The sequence below is a fragment of the Coregonus clupeaformis genome, unplaced genomic scaffold, assembly GCF_020615455.1.
Source record: "Coregonus clupeaformis isolate EN_2021a unplaced genomic scaffold, ASM2061545v1 scaf1477, whole genome shotgun sequence".
Classification (NCBI taxonomy): Eukaryota; Metazoa; Chordata; class Actinopteri; order Salmoniformes; family Salmonidae; genus Coregonus; species Coregonus clupeaformis.
Genome location: NW_025534931.1, coordinates 81,628 through 97,401, shown reverse-complemented (window position 1 = coordinate 97,401; position 15,774 = coordinate 81,628). Strand labels below are relative to the sequence as shown.

The following is a 15,774-nucleotide window of genomic DNA, read 5'->3' as shown; positions in this document are numbered from 1 at the left end:
GCTGTCCTTGAAAGTTGTCATATTTGTCGGCATGAAGACTCACATAGTGGCGACGAAGGTTATATTCTTTCAGCACTGCAACATGCTCTGAACACACCAAACATACAGCTTTCCCATTCAATTCCGTGATTAAATAGGATGAAAATTTTTCTTGGAACACTCTGCACTCTGCGTCCACTTTTCTCTTTTTTGACAGAGACATATTGGGGCAATGAGGGTGCCAAAGCACATAATGTTAAATGTAGAAGCCGTAATAAATATCGCGGCAAAACAAAGTAGCTCATTGGCTGCACGTGCTTGACCTACTTGCTCTGCCCCGGTATAAACAGTTTGCTTGCTTAACACAATTGCTATTGCGCCATCCAGTGGACGCAATTGGAACAGCAGTTTATTTTATAGAAAAATTGCAGCGCATTTTTATACTTAAAAAAAATAAAAAAAAGTTTTATTTCATTTTTTTTCAAACATCTCACGGGCCGGATTAAACCCGCTTATGGCTGATCTCCCCAAGGGCCGTACGTTTGACACCCCTGATGTAGGCTGTGTTGTGGTTAATGGTTATGGTATGAAGGTTTGGCTTGGAGAGGTTTTTTCACTTGGTCACAGACAGCTGTTGTGTTGTGCACTGAAGTCCACAAACAAAGGGAGAAGGTGAGGAGGAGAGCGCATAGATGCGAGAAGGATTTATACAATGAGGAAAGTGATGATGCTGTATGTGGCTGCTAAGAAAGTGAACTGTGTGCGTGGGTGATCAGGGGTATATTTATTCTGCCGATTCTGTTGCAAAATGTTTCTTAAATGGAAGCAAATGCAACGAAACAGGGACGAACCGAGCTGAATTATTTCCAATAGAAACTCTTGTTTTAGTTGCGAAACTGAAGGTTTTGCAACTGTTTCGACAAATGATTACACCCCAGATCAGCTAGATGCAGGCAAGAGTGTGCAAGACGGTATTGAATGTGTCACTGTCTGTCACCTTGATTACTCCAATTTGTCTCTCGACCTGTGCACCACGTTAGAAACTTGTAGGCTAGGTTGTGGGCAACCTCAAGATGGGTATAGGGCAAATTCAAGTATCATGTAGTAGCCTAAACCTATCGATGTTACATTGAGCTGGGTAAATGGAATATGAACGACAGTCATCCAATATGCTGTAATAGAAATAAGGCCATGCTCAAAGAAAACAAACGTTCCCTAATCTTAAACGGCACCGACCCAGCCACTGGTATATATGGTATGTCGCCCAAGTTCGAATATTCATATTTGTCTTGGTAAAATGTACTTATAACATAAGAAAGTGAAGTGTCATCATCAGGAGTGCTTACCCACTCTGGGCGGAGTGGGTGGACACCCACATAGACTGATTCAGACTAGACCTACTCCAACAGAGGGGCGCTTGGGACTGGCTAGAAAGCAGCCAGCACAACCAGTATCCTCTCAGACATTAGGCATGGTTACCAGGGTTGTGTTTACTAGGCACACATTGGAAAACGTCTAAAAGGTTTCACAATGTAAGTTTCTTATTGGACAAGTCCTGGTAGTCTCTCCCCTGTTTCAGTCAGTTTTCTCCAGTTTTGTGCCTAATGAAAAAGACCCAGTATGTTGGCGGGTATAGGCGTGGGTAGGGTGGGTGGGTATGAGGGGGGGTATGAGGGTACTGTGGGGTCTGCTAGGCGGGTGATGTTGGGATTGAGGTAGTAGACGATGCCCTGGGATGCGCCAGGCGGGGGGTGATGCCACGTACCAGCAGGATGGCCAGCATCACGTAAGGGAACGTGGCGGTAAGGTAGACCACCTGGAACAACAGTAGGATAAAGCTTCTAGATCAATCATATCTTGTACTGTACATCCAAATCCAACCGAAAATGGCATGATACCTTCTAAAATCTAGATTCTATATCAATCACATATTTAACTGTACAGCTATGATACCTTCTATGTCAACTACATATATATACTGTACATTTCAAATCCATTGGCCATGAAGGGTTAATGGAATCTTTCATGTACAGTACTTCCCATAGCATAGGAGGTAGGATTACTGTAGGTCTATAGCAGGGCTGTTCAATTCCGGTCTGGAGGGCTGAAACACTTTTATGTTTCTACCTGGTAGTTAATTGCACTCACCTGGTGTCCCAGGTCTGAATCAGTCCCTGATTAGAAGGAGTGCATGAAAACCATAGGAATAAGCCAGAATGGGTATTGTGTGATGGTTTTTGGTTAAGCTCATTGGTGAGTGTTTTCTTGAGGTGGTTTCTGAAAAAGTATTTCTATGTGTGGTATCTGAGTCTGGAATTGCTCAGGGGTGTGTTTGAGGGTTGGTGTGGGAGATGTATGTGTGTGTGTGTGTGTGTGTGTGTGTGTGTGTGTGTGTGTGTGTGGTATATATATATATATATATATATATATATACACACACAGTTGAAGTCGGAAGTTTACATACACTTAGGTTGGAGTCATTAAAAAACTAGTTTTTCAACCACTCCACAAATTTCTTTTAACAAACTATAGTTTTGGCAAGCGTCGTTAGGACATCTACTTTGTGCATGACAAGTCATTTTTCCAACAATTTTTACAGACAGATTATTTGACTTATAATTCACTGTATCACACTTCCAGTGGGTCAGAAATTTACATTCACTAAGTTGACTGTGCCTTTAAAAACAGCTTGGAAAATTCCAGAAAATGATGTCATGGCTTTAGAAGCTTCTGATAGGCTAATTGACATCATTGGAGTCAATTGGAGGTGTACTGTGGATTCAAGGCCTACCTTCAAACTCAGTGCCTCTCGCAGACATCATGGGAAAATCAAAAGAAATCAGCCAAGACCCAGAAAAAAATGTAGACCTCCCACAAGTCTGGTTCATCCTTGGGAGTAATTTCCAAACGCCTGAAGGTACCACATTTATCTGTACAAACAATAGTACGTAAGTATAAACACCATGGGACTCACGCAGCCGCCATACCGCTCAGGGAAGGAAAACGCTTCTCTGTCCCTAGAGATGAACGTACTTTGGTGCTGAAAAAAGTGCAAACCAATCCCAGAACAACAGCAAAGGACCTAGTGAAGATGCTGGAGGAAACAGGTACAAAAGTATCTATATCCACAGTAAAACGAGTCCTATATCGACAGAACCTGAAAGGCCGCTCAGCAAAGGAAGTAAAAGCCACTGCTCCTAAACCGCCATAAAAAGCCAGACTACTGTTTGCAACTGCACATGGGGGACATTGGAGAAATGTCCTCTGGTCTGATGAAACAAAAATAGAACTGTTTGGCCATATGACCATCGTTATGTTTGAGGAAAAGGGGGAGCTTGCAAGCCGGAGAACACTATCCCCAACCGTGAAGCACGGGGGTGGAAGCATCATGCTGTGGGGGTGCTTGCTGTAGGAGGGCTGGTGCATCTACAAAATAGATGGCATCATGAGGAAGGACAAAGTTATGTGGATATATTGAAGCAACATTCAAGACATCAGTCAGGAAGTTAAAGCTTGGTCGCAAAATGGGTCTTCCAAATGGACAATGACCCCAAGCATACTCCAAAGTTGTGGCAAAATGGCTTAAGGACAACAAAGTCAAGGTATTGGAGTGGCCATCACAAACCCTGACCTCAATCCTATAGAAAATGTGTGGGCAGAACTGAAAAGCTTGTGTGAGCAAGGAGGCCTACAAACCTGACTCAGTTATACCAGCTCTGTCAGGAGGAATGGGCCAAAATTCACCCAACTTATTGTGGGAAGCTTGTGGAAGATTACTCGAAACGCTTGACCCAAGTTAAACAATGTAAAGGCAATGCTACCAAATACTAATTGAGTGTATGTAAACTTCTGACCCACTGGGAATGTGATGAAAGAAATCAAAGCTGAAAGAAATAATTTCTACTATTATCCTGACATTTCACATTCTTAAAATAAAGTGGTGTTCCTAACTGACCTAAGACAGGGAACTTTTACTAGGATTAAATGTCAGGAATTGTGAAAAACTGAGTTTAAATGTATTTGGCTAAGGTGTATGTAAACTTCTGACTTCAACTGTATATAAACTACCAGTCAAAAGTTTGGACACCTACTCATTCAAGGGTTTTCCTTTATTTTGACTATTTTTTACATTGTAGAATAATAGTGAAGACATCAAACTATGAAATAACACATGGAATCATGTAGCAACCAAAAAAGTGTTAAACAAATCAAAATATAATTTATATTTGAGATTCTTCAAATAGCCACCTTTTCCTTGCTGATAGCTTTGCACAATCTTGGCATTCTCTCAACCAGCTTCATGAGGTAGTCACTTGGAATGCATTTCAATTAACAGGTGTTAATTTGTGGAATCTATTTCCTTCTTTGAGCCAATCAGTTGTTTTGTGACAAGGTAGGGGGGTATACAGAAGATAGCCCTATTTGGTAAAAGACCAAGTCCATATTATGGCAAGAATATCTCAAATAAGCAAAGAGAAACAACAGTCCATCATTACTTTAAGACATGAAGGTCAGTCAATCAGGAAAATGTCAAGAACTATGAAAGTTTCTGCAAGTGCAGTCACAAAAACCATCAAGCGCTATGATGAAACTGGCTCTCATGAGGACCGCCACAGGAAAGGAACACCCAGAGTTACCTCTGCTGCAGAGGATACGTTCATTAGAGTTAACTGCACCTCAGATTGCAGCCCAAATAAATGCTTCACAGAGTTCAAGAGACACATCTCAACATCAACTGTTCAGAGGAGACTGCGTGAATCAGGCCTTCATGGTCGAATTGCTGCAAAGAAACCACTACTAAAGGACACCAATAATAAGAAGAGACTTGCTTGGGCCAAGAAACATGAACAATGGACATTAGACTGGTGGAAATTTGTCCTATGGTCTGGTGTCCAAATTGGAGATTTTTGGTTCCAACCGCCGTGTCTTTGTGAAACGCGGTGTGGGTGAACGGATGATCTCTGCATGTGTATTTCCCACCGTAAAGCATGGAGGAGGAGGTGATATGGTGTGGGGGTGCTTTGCTGGTGACACTGTCTGTGATTTATTTAGAATTCAAGGCACACTTAACCAGCATGGCTACCACAGCATTCTGCAGTGATATGCCATCCCATCTGGTTTGGGCTTAGTGGGACTATCATTTGTTTTTCATCAGGACAATGACCCAACACATGTGTAAGGGCTATTTTACCAAGAAGGAGAGTGATGGAGTGCTGCATAAGATGACCTGGCCTCCACAATCCCCCGACCTCAACCCAATTGAGATGGTTTGGGATGAGTCGGACGGCAGAGTGAAGGAGAAGCAGCCAACAAGTGCTCAGCATATGTGGAAACTCCTTCAAGACTGTTGGAAAAGCATTCCAGGTGAAGCTGGTTGAGAGCATGCCAAGAGTGTGCAAAGCTGTCATCAAGGCAAAGGGTGGCTATTTGAAGAATCTCAAATATAAAATATATTTTGATTTGTTTAACACTTATTTGGTTACTACATGATTCCATATCTGTTATTTCATAGTTTTGATGTCTTCACTATTATTCTACAATGTAGAAAATAGTAAAAAAATAAAGAAAAACCCTTGAATGAGTAAGTGTGTCCAAACTTTTGACTGGTGCTGTATGTGTGTGTATGTATGCATGTACAGTGGGGAAAAAAAAGTATTTAGTCAGCCACCAATTGTGCAAGTTCTCCCACTTAAAAAGATGAGAGAGGCCTGTAAATTTCATCATAGGTACACGTCAACTATGACAGACAAAATGAGGAAAAAAAATCCAGAAAATCACATGTAGGATTTTTAATGAATTTATTTGCAAATTATGGTGGAAAATAAGTATTTGGTCACCTACAAACAAGCAAGATTTCTGGCTCTCAGAGACCTGTAACTTCTTCTTTAAGAGGCTCCTCTGTCCTCCACTCGTTACCTGTATTAATGGCACCTGTTTGAACTTGTTATCAGTATAAAAGACACCTGTCCACAACCTCAAACAGTCACACTCAAACTCCACTATGGCCAAGACCAAAGAGCTGTTAAAGGACAGCAGAAACAAAATTGTAGACCTGCACCAGGCTGGGAAGACTGAATCTGCAATAGGTAAGCAGCTTGGTTTGAAGAAATCAACTGTGGGAGCAATTATTAGGAAATGGAAGATATACAAGACCACTGATAATCTCCCTCGATCTGGGGCTCCACGCAAGATCTCACCCCGTGGGGTCAAAATGATCACAAGAACGGTGAGCAAAAATCCCAGAACTACACGGGGGGACCTAGTGAATGACCTGCAGAGAGCTGGGACCAAAGTAACAAAGCCTACCATCAGTAACACACTACGCCGCCAGGGACTCAAATCCTGCAGTGCAAGACCTGTCCCCCTGCTTAAGCCAGTACATGTCCAGGCCCATCTGCAGTTTGCTAGAGTGCATTTTGATGATCCAGAAGAGGATTGGGAGAATGTCATATGGTCAGATGAAACCAAAATATAACTTTTTGGTAAAAACTCAACTCGTCGTGTTTGGAGGACAAAGAATGCTGAGTTGCATCCAAAGAACACCATACCTACTGTGAAGCATGGGGGTGGAAACATCATGCTTTGGGGCTGTTTTTCTGCAAAGGGACCAGGACGAACCATCCGTGTAAAGGAAAGAATGAATGGGGCCATGTATCGTCAGATTTTGAGTGAAAACCTCCTTCCATCAGCAAGGGCATTGAAGATGAAACGTGGCTGGGTCTTTCATCATGACAATGATCCCAAACACACCGCCCGGGCAACGAAGGAGTGGCTTCGTAAGAAGCATTTCAAGGTCCTGGAGTGGCCTAGCCAGTCTCCAGATCTCAATCCCATAGAAAATCTTTGGAGGGAGTTGAAAGTCCGTGTTGCCCAGCGACAGCCCAAAAAACATCACTGCTCTAGAGGAGATCTGCACGGAGGAATGGGCCAAAATAACAGCAACACTGTGTGAAAACCTTGTGAAGACTTACAGAAAACGTTTGACCTGTGTCATTGCCAACAAAGGGTATATAACAAAGTATTGAGAAACTTTAGTTATTGACCAAATACTTATTTTCCACCATAATTTGCAAATAAATTCATAAAAAATCCTACAATGTGATTTTCTGGAATTCTTTTCTCAATTTGTCTGTCATAGTTGACGTATACCTATGATGAAAATTACAGGCCTCTCTCATCTTTTTAAGTGGGAGAACTTGCACAATTGGTGGCTGACTAAATACTTTTTTTCCCCACTGTATGTACAGTGAAATTATTGACACCCTTGATGAAGATGAGCAAAAATGACTGTATAAAATAAATAATTCAAACACTGAGCTATATTGTATGTTCAATAAATTGGAAAATGATATTATTCTATACTAATACAATTGCTCAGAGAAATATATATTTTTTAACAACTCATATTTTATATTAGTAAGATTGGAGAACACATTGGGAGTGATCTTAGACCATTCCCCCATACAGAATATTTCCAGGAGGATGAAACTTGGCCACAAGTGGCTCTTCCAGCAAGACAATAACCTCAAGCACACATCAAAATCCACAAAGAAATGGTTAATTGACCACAAAATTAACATTTTGCAATGGCCATCTCAGTTTCCGGACTTGAACACCATTGAAAACCTGTGGTTTGAATGGAAGACGGCAGTCCATAAGCGCAGACGAAGGATATCAAGGATCTGGAAAGATTCCATATGGAGGAATGGTCTAAGATTACTCCCAATGTGTCCTCCAATCTCAAAAAATAAGGTGAGGTATTGAAAGGTATTGAAAACAGGGGTGTCAATAATTTTGAACCCTACCTTTTTGAGGACCAAATATATTAATTGGTAAACAAAATATCTTTCTCTAAGTAAAAATGTCATACAATATAGGTCAGTATTTGAATTATTTATTTTATACAGTATTTTTTGCTAATCTCTGTCAAGGGTGTCAATAATTTCAGACCCCACTGTACGTATGTGTATTTGTGCTCACCTTGCCAGTGGATTTGACCCCCTTCCACACACAGAAGTAGCAGACGACCCAGACTAGCAGCAGACACAGAGCCAGCCTCCAGCTGACTGGCCCCAGCTCATCTGGTCCACTGGACAACTGCAAGACCTCCCGCCTGGACACAAACACACACACACACAGCTAATAATAACCCTAATACATACAAGACTAAGCATGAGCCTGATTAGAGCCACTGTAATGCCACAGGTAGATTATGATCACTCTACTCTTGGTAAAGCTGAACCCCTAAAACCAAACCCCTGTTGGAAATGGGACCCTACCTCGTCTGCAATGTCCTTCTCCTCTCCAATCTTCTCTATGTCCCCTAATATGTACTTTGGCTATTCACGAACACACCATTGTTAATACCTCACATTTTAAAATGCCAGCCCACAGCTGCATATTAAGCCCCTTTACCTTAATTTTTAAGAAAACAAAATGCAGTAGTGTTGTAAGGAATGTGGCTGAGACTCACTCCCAGAACTCGATGACAGGTGAGGTAGCATTCTCTGGTAGGCTGGTCCCAGAGGTTAGGTTCTGACAGTCAAACAACACACAGGCATCTACAAGACATAGACAGAACTTCAACACATGATCACCTTAACTCAACTAAACTAAACTTAGCTCAACTCAACTCATAATCCATAACATAACATCACATCACATACCTCTTTCTCTTCCAAAGGAAAAAAAAAGTGGTTTAATAGCAACTGCCAAAAAAAACCTGGGTCAAATAGGTACATAGGCTCCTATAGGTCAAATACTTTCAAATACTTGGACCGGCTAATTGAGCTGCACTTGATTTAGTTTTTCCAGTACAATGGAACCATTGGAATAGTCCCAAAAATGCAAACTCCAACCTAATCAAGTACACCTCCAATGCTTTCAAATATTTGACTGTAGTTGACATATGTAGGCCTATTTGACATGACCTCTTTGAAAATAAGATAACCCATCAACATCCCCAACTTCCAGTAAGGTTCCAGCAACTATTTTGGATGCGTAACCAGGCCAGCAAAGTACAGCAAAGTACAGCTTGGCTCAGCTTGACTCAGTAGTGTGAAAAGGGTATCAGTTCATGATGTACCTGTGTTCCAGGTGTTGTTGCAGTGGGCCCAGGCAGCTCTGACTGGAAGCTGTGGCCCAGGTAGAAGAGAGCCCATGCCAGGACCACAATGTAGTACACACACCCATGGAGGATCATCACCTGACTGGCAAAGCCCAGACCTGTGGAAACACATTTCAAATACTTTATTTAAATCAAAAAATCACATTCCAGGTCCAGGTCTCTCTTGAAACTAACCTGGTTAAATAAAGGTTAAATACATGAATATAACAATACATTCAAGAAGGATTCAAACATTTCAAAGTCACATGGACACTCATGGATACAAAAGTACCAAAAAGTGTCTAAAACTTTGTCAGACCTTTATTGCATTAATAACGGCAGTTACACACCCACACACTCAAACACAGGCAGAGGCACACAGACAACACACACGCGAGGCACAGGAAAAAAGACATACATTCTCATGGATACACAGTTTTAATTCAAATAGAACAGTTAGTGTGCATTTGCTGTGCTATTTCGTGAATTTAACCAATCACATTGAGTGGTCGTTACTAAATCATAGATTAACAAGGGTACAGTAAATGTGGACATACATTTGAGTTACATGCATGCATAGCTTTCAAGATAGGATTTCACCCTTAAAACTTAGGACACACTAAAGAGCACACACACATGCACACACAGACACACAAACACGAACACACACGTCTACTAGTAGCTAGTACTACATGTACCAAAACACAGATGTGTTTGTTTTGTTTAACTAGGCAAGTCAGTTAAGAACAAATTCTTATTTACAATGACAGCCAAACCCGGACAACGTTGGGCCAATTGCGCGCTGCCCTATGGGACTCCCAATCACGGCCGGATTGTGATACAGCCTGGAATCGAACCAGGGTCTGTAGTGACGCCTCTAGCACTAAGATGCAGTGCCTTAGACCACTGCGCCACTCGGGAGCCCATCTGTTTGTCCATCTGCTAACACATGAGTCTGTTGCCCTTCACACAACTGCTGTAAACACACCTGCTGACTGATCTGGGCTCTGTGTGTGTCTGTACGAGCGTGTACAGTGCATTTGGAAAGTCAGCAGGTGTGTTTACACGCGAGTTGTGTGAACGACAAAGCAAAAACAGGTTTTTGGAAAGTTTTGCAAATGTATTAAAAATAAAAAACTGAAATATCACATTTACGGGTGTCTCCCGAGTGGCGCAGTGGTCTAAGGCACTGCATCGCAGTGCTAGCTGTGCCACTAGAGATCCTGGTTTGAATCCAGGATCTGTTGTAGCCGGACGTGACCGGGAGACCCATGGGGCGGCGCACAATTGGCCCAGGGTAGGGGAGGGAATGGCTGGCAGGGATGTAGCTAAGTTGGTAGAGCAAGGCGTTTGCAATGCCAGGGAAGTGGGTTTGATTCCCACGGGGGGCCAGTATGAAAAAATAATGTATACACTCACTAACTGTAAGTCGCTCTGGATAAGAGTGTCTGCTAAAATGTAAATGTATTTAGACCCTTTCCTCAGTACTTTGTTGAAGCGATTAGTCTTCTTGGGTATGACGCTCAAGCTTGGCATACCTGTATTTGGGGAGTTTCTCCCATTCTCTCTGCTGATCCTCTCAAGCTCTCTCAGGTTGGATGGAGAGCGTCGCTGACAGCTATTTTCAGGTCTCTCCAGAGATGTTCGATCGGGTTCAATTCCGGGCTCTGGCTGGGCCACTCAAGGACATTCAGAGACTTGTCCAGAAGCCACTACTACATTGTCTTGGCTGTGTGCTTATGGTTGTTGTCCTGTTGGTAGGTGAACCTTCACCCCCAGTCTGAGGTCCTGAGCGATCTGGAGCAGGTTTTCATCAAGGATCTCTCTCTGTACTTTGCTCTGTTTATCATTCCTCGATCCTGACTAGTCTCCCAGTCCCTGCCGATGGAGGCCACTGTGTTCTTGGGGACCTTCAATGCTGCAGACATTTTTTGGTACCCTTCCCCAGATCTGTGCTTCGACAAAATCCTCTCTCGGAGCTCTACGGACAATTCCTTTGACCTCATGGCTTGGTTTTTGCTATGCCATGCACTGTCAACTGTGGGATCTTATATAGACAGGTGTGTGCCTTTCCAAATCATGTCCAATCAATTTGTAGAAAGATCTCAAGGATGATCAATGGAAACAGGATGCACCTGAGCTCAATTTCGAGTCTCATAGCAAAGGGTCTGAATACTTATGTAAATAAAGTATATATATATATATATATATATATATTTATTTTTTTATACATTTGTACAATTTCTACAAACCTGTTTTCACTTTGTCATTATGGGGTATTGTGTGCAGATTGATGAGGAAAATAATGTATTTAATCCATTTTAGAATACGGCTGTAACGTAACAAAATGTGGAAAAATGGAAGGGGTCTGAATACTTTCTGAATGCACTGTATGTGTGTGTGTGTGTGTGTACGAGCATGTGAGTGCGTCTGTGCAGCTGTGGGCCATATGGACAGAGAACAGCAGCTGTCTGGAGGAGGGGGAGAGGAGGAGGAGGAGGAGGAGGAAGAGGCAAGTTTACGTGAAACGGAAAGCTATCCAGAGGCAGATAGTTCTAACACCAGCTTGTTTACAAGATAGACAACATTTACAGTGTGTCGACCAGGTGGCTTCGCTAAGAAGCTACAGTCATCTGACAGGCTGCACCTGTAGGAAGTACCAAACCCGGGTTGTGTTCAGCAGGCACCAAGCAGAGAGCCGGGTACCAGTCTATTTGAGCCACCATGCCACTCCTTGTCATGCCAAACATGTTTTGCATGACAAGGAGTGGCAAGGCGTGGCATGATGGCACAAACAGACTGGTACCCGGGTTACGAAACGGACAGAACAGCACAAAACAGAGAAAACGGGTAGGCAATATCTGAACTTAATAAGAGATGTTTTTGTTTTCAGTTGTAAAATGTTTGCTACGGTGTTCCCTCGTGAACATGTCCCAGGTTGAACAGTTTAGACCAGTGCTAGTCACTAATATTTCAGAGGGAACCACTTTGTAAAACAAAATCACTCTGCGTTTGGAGAACGGGGGTTGGAGGGGGGTCACAAAGTCAAATTGATTCATTCATGATATTAAATGGATTTATACATTATATTCCTATTTATTAACATGGACCATCAAGCTGTTTGATTACCTGATTCTCTACTTTAGGACACTTGGGGGTATCGAAACAAATGTGATGAATCGTTAGAATTTGACCTTATTGCCATTATCTCAATAAAAGTTATCTAGCAGAAGCTATGTCAAATCAGGTAATGGCAAATTTCAGTCTGAAGGAAGCAGTCTTGGAATGATTGAAATGCATCAGAAAGGTATTGTAATGTTCAGGAAAACATCAGGGATGATCATCAAACAATCTTATGTATGATCGTTTATGGAGAATCAATTCATTTCCCTCAGTTATCCTGTGCAGATTCAACACTCTCCCTTTCTAAAAAGTCCTGCACAGCTTGTGTCTTAGATGGAAACAGAAGACATACTTGTTCCTGAAAGTCTTAGCTTTCAGGGATGGTAATAGCTCAAAATGTTGAAAATCTAGAGCCAAAATGTATTCTTGAAACCGCCACTAATACTACGGTTCTCTGAACTAAGCGGCGTATTCAGCTGACTGAGGAAAACACATTCTTTCAGATTATTGCCGCGAGCCACCAATTAAGTCACTGAGAGATGCATGTGTCTCGTGGAGACGTGCAATGACTATGCCTGGTTGAGACAATGCAGTTGGAGTAGTAGAATACAGTGGGTGAGACTGAAAAGTATTTCCTAGACTCATCTCCTTCTAAAAATGTCTGAGGGAGACGAGAGACTATTGAGAATATGATCCAACGAGAGGGTTGGGTGTAGCTTAGCTTACCTATACCTCTGCTCCACCAAGCTACTGTACCTATGTTATACTAAGTTACCTCTGCTACACCTGTAACGAGGTGTGAAAGAAGGAGTCAGGTGCAGGAGGTAAAATCAAGTCCAGAGTTTAATCCGCTTTGCATAAATCAAATGCCCCAAGCGTCAAACAAAACTATTAGAAGGGAAAACATCCACCTTGGCATAAACACAATGAAATGTAGCTCAACCGAGCTACACGCTCTCACAACAAAACAATCACTCACAAAGACAAGGGGAACAGAGGGAACACTTATACACATACTAATTTGGGGAATGAGCACCAGGTGTGTGTGATTGACAAGACATGACCAGTGGAGTGATGAGAATGGGATCGGCAGTAGCTAGCACTCCGGTGACGACAAACGCCGAAGCCTGCCCGAACCAGGAGTGGGGGGCAGCCTCGGCGGAAGTCGTGACAACACCTGAACAGTTTATGGTTCAATCTAGAGATGTAGATATCATCATCAAGAATTTGGTTTTAACTCATTAATTTCAAACTGTCCAATCCAATCCAACTAAACATAACCTAAACCCTCTCACTGTTTTGTCAAAACAAACAATAACACATGGCACCACAGATGAGTGAGAGTGTGTGTGACTTTGAACATGTGTGTGTGTGTAAGTCATTAAGGGAAATATAGGAGTTAAGTGTCCACTCCAGGGAATGGTCACACATCGATCTAATCAGGGCATGTGTCAGCATAACAGATTGTCAGCATGACAATGTATTAAAATCAATTCAAATTGTATTCGCAAGTACGGCATGTATAAAAGGTGCGTGTGTGTATATGTGTGTGTACGTGCTAATAACATAATCCATTGGATTTTCAAAATGAGGTAATGATATCTGATTACTTTTGGATTACTTCATTGGTTAGCCAGATGTAGACTATTCAAAGTTTGCAAAAACACAAAGATTTTAGTGTACTTTTCCCTCACTGAAACTAGAGACGTAGCTGAGTAAACTGATGACTTGTCATGTGTGTCATCCCACTAGGAAGTGAACAGGAAGGAGCTGTGTTGACAAATCAAACAATTTATTTTGACACAAAGATCCTGATGAAATTTGGGATGATTCAGTTCTCATTAAGTAGGGGTCTGACTTCAGTTTTTTGGTTTAAAAGGTTTCCTGTAGAAAGCCACCAAGGAGAGACAAAGTTAACAAGCAAAAAAATATTCCACATAGATTAGAACAGAAGAGCAAACCTTCCAATGACTGAAATGGAGTCAATGGAATGGTATCAAACCATTGTGTTTGATGTATTCGATACCATTCCATTTACACTGTTCCAGCCATTACCATGAGCCAGTCCTCCCCAATTACGGTGCCACCGCCACCTGTGATTGCCACTGAAAGGTGACTACGATTGGCCAATGATCAGGTCTTTCTCACAGGCTACAAGTGAAGACAGACACATTGGGGACGCAACTGCGTGCATCCTTATCCAATTCTGAGGTGCATATTGAAGATGTTGGAAGAACTGTCCACATGTACTTTTCGTCAGCCAACAAGATGAGTAGGCCTAACGAACAGCAAAAGCACTATCCCCCATAGTAGAAAAGTTGACCTATTCTATTCTGTGCCAGAAATAAATATTCCAGACATAGTCTGGGACAGTTGTGGGATGAGATAGATCCCAAATTAATACAACCATTAGCACTCAAAAACATTTAGTAAGCAATGAGGCTGACGAACAGATCAGAACGTTTAGCTTAAAATGTTGATAAACTACTAGTCTATTTTCACATTATAAGTGTAGCAATGCGCACACAGCAGAAGGCTAGAAGTGCAAATGTTCCAAAATGCAATCAATTAGCTGAAAAACACCATTATCAAAAGTGACCGCAAATGCGATTATGCATGTAATACTTTTATTATAAAGTTGAATTTTATGGTGAAAATTATCTTCTCAAACTTGAAACTCACGCGCTGCGTATGTATACCAGTTAGGCTCTACACCCGTTGTAAAGCGGATTAATGTGCTTAATTTTAAGAAGTTATTTGGCCTCTTTAATTGTGATACAAACCTTATCAAAACATATAGGTCTATGGGCTAGGCTACATAAGGTGTGCGACTATGATTTGAAAAAGTCACACAAAAAATGCATGCACTGTTTCTTGCCTTACTGCACACAAGCTGGGCATCATTCACAAGTGATAATACAGTATAAAATTCACAAGTGATAGGATAATATTGTACCAATCAGACTATTCCTGATTTAATCTTGTCTTTACATATACTAAATAATATAAGTGTGAAATTTGTTCTGATTTAGAATGGGCCATTATCATGCACCTGTCTTGAAACAGGGGGAAGAAATACATGTCATCTATGCACTTAAATAGCGAATGGAGGATGCTTTTCCCAAGGTTTATTTTCATGCCAGCCAGGTAGGCTATCCTCCTGTTGTAAAGAGAAGCAATGTGCTTAAAATTAGGAAAGTTGAGAAATAAATATAGTAGGCCTAGCCATTAGAAAGCTGATGGGATCCTACTGTTTTTAATAGAGGCCATCACTCACGCAATTGCATAGCCTATAGAAATGTTGCTCAACATGAGCCCATGGGCGCTCATGAAGTGTTTGATTCGATTTTCGATTACATTTGTATTGATGTCAGAGTGATTAGAGGGCCAATAGAGTGCTGAGTACCAGGCAGTTAGCAAGTTTGGTAGACTACTAATGACCATCAGCAGCATCAGAGCTTGGGAAGCCTAATTACCGTGACTAAACAGTCACGTGGAATTTGACTGCCATCATGACTCGTGACCGCCGGTGTGGCGGTAATAAGGTCACCGTAACAGCCCTATTT

The 15,774-nt window shown here is 41.8% G+C and overlaps 1 pseudogene; it reads right to left on the bottom strand.

Annotated features, from left to right (window-relative positions):
* Positions 1 to 15,774, bottom strand: part of LOC123487130 — a 38,360-nt pseudogene that overhangs the window by 15,851 nt on the left and 6,735 nt on the right.